Source organism: Pseudorca crassidens, chromosome 2 (assembly GCF_039906515.1).
Source record: "Pseudorca crassidens isolate mPseCra1 chromosome 2, mPseCra1.hap1, whole genome shotgun sequence".
NCBI classification, from domain to species: domain Eukaryota; kingdom Metazoa; phylum Chordata; class Mammalia; order Artiodactyla; family Delphinidae; genus Pseudorca; species Pseudorca crassidens.
This window is the reverse complement of record NC_090297.1, coordinates 29,775,640-29,777,657: the sequence shown is the minus strand read 5'-3', so window position 1 is coordinate 29,777,657 and position 2,018 is coordinate 29,775,640. Positions and strand designations below refer to the sequence as shown.

General features: G+C 37.0%; 1 pseudogene; it reads left to right on the top strand.

Moving 5' to 3' along the window:
* The first annotated feature begins 1,008 nt into the window (after positions 1–1,008).
* LOC137210286 (large ribosomal subunit protein eL18 pseudogene) lies at positions 1,009–1,625 on the top strand (annotated as a pseudogene).
* The last annotated feature ends 393 nt before the right edge of the window (positions 1,626–2,018 follow it).

Genomic DNA, 2,018 nt, shown 5'->3' with positions numbered 1-2,018 from the left:
TGACTCTTTTTATCATATGAAAATTTCCTACTTTCCTCTAGTGGTATTCCTTGTCTTGAATCTACTTCAACTGTTATTAATATACCCTTTCTTTTAATTAGTGCATCTTTTCACTTTTAACCTCTCTGTGTTTATATTATTATTTATTTTTATTTAAGAATTTTTTTCCAGATTCATCAAATTTTAGTATTTTGCAGAACCTGCCTTACCTTTCTCTAGCTATAATTATTTTTTTTCTGGACCATTTGAGAGTAGATTACATACATTAGGTTCCTTACCCCTTTAATGTTTCAGTATGCATTTCATAAGAACAAGAATATTCACTTACGTCACCCAAAAAGTTAGCAATTTTAGAATATTTAACACTAATACAATATTTTAATCTAATCTACAGTCATTACTGCAATTGCCCCAAATCTTTTTAAAAAAATTTTTATTGGAGTATAGTTGATTTACAATGTTGTGTTACTTTTTGCTCTACAGCAAAATGCATCAGTTATACATATATCAACTCTTTTTTAGATTCTTTTCCCATATAGGTCCTTATAGAGAACTGAGTAGAGCTCCCTGTGCTATACAGTAGGTCCTTATTAGTTATCTATTTTATATGCAGTTGTGTGTGTATGTCCATCCAAATCTCCCAGTTTATCCCTCCCCTCTCTGTGTTTTTATACTTAAAGTGTGTGTCTTATTATAAAAGGATATAATTGGGTCTTGCTCTTTTATTGTCAGATAATTTCTGCCTTTTAATTGAAGTGTTTAGTTCATTTACATTTAATATAATTATTGATTTGGTTGGATTGAAAGTACCATTTTGCCATTAGATATCTGTTTTTTCCACTTTCTTATTTTAAAATTTTCTTCCCTCCTTTCCTTTTTCTTTTGGGTTCTTGAGAATTTTTAGTATTCTATTTTTATCTCATATAGTTTTAAAAAAAATCTATATCTCTTGTTAAATGATTGTTCTAGCTTTCTCTTTCTGGACCTGGCTAAGGAGGAAGAGCCATGATGGGAGTTGACATCCAGCACAACAAGGACTGAAAGTTTCCACGCAAGGAGCCCAAGAGCCAGGACATCTACCTAAGGCTGTTGGTCAAGCTGTACAGGTTTCTGGCCAGATGAACCAACTTCACCTTCAATCAAGTTGTACCGAAGAGGTTGTTCATGAGTCACACCAACTGGCCACCTCTGTCCCTTTCCCGGATGATTTGGAAGATGAAGCTTCCTGGCCGGGAAGGCGAAAGAGCTGTGCTTGTGGGGACTATAACTGATGATGTGCATGTCCAGGAGGTGCCCAAATGGAAGGTGTGTGCTCTTCGAGTGAGCAGCTGCGCCTGGAGCTGCATCCTCAAGGCGGGGGGCGAGATCCTCACCTTCGACAAGTTGGCCCTGGACTCCCCCAAAGGCTGTGGCACTGTCCTCCTCTCTGGTCCTCGCAAGGGCCAAAAGGTGTACAGGCATTTCAGCAAGGCCCCAAGAACCCCGCATAGCCACACCAAACCCTATGTACGCTCCAAGGGCCGGAAGTTTGAATGTGCCAGATGCCGATGGGCTAGCCGTGGCTACAAAAACTAACCCCAGATCCTACCGTGTTATTAAAAAGATTTTGGATGCTAAAAAAAAAAGATTGTTCTAGGAATTGCAATATGCATTCTTAAATTATCAAAGTCTACCTTGAGTTAATATTATTCCCCTTCACATACAATGTAAGAATCTTACAACAGTAGATTTTAATTTCCTCCCCCTTTTGTTCTATTTTTGACATTTATTTTTGTTTTTACATATGTTAACTCCCACAATGTAGTATCATTTTTTGCTCTAAACAGTAGTTTTTCTTTTAAGGAAATTAAGAAAAGTCTTTAACACTGACTCATACTTATTACTATTTCTGGCGTACTTTATTCCCTGATGGGGATCCTAGTTTCCATCTGGTACCATTTCTCTTCAACCTAAAGAACTTCCTTTAACATTTCTTATAATGCAGATCAGCTAGTGATGAATTCTCCCAGCTTGGGCTT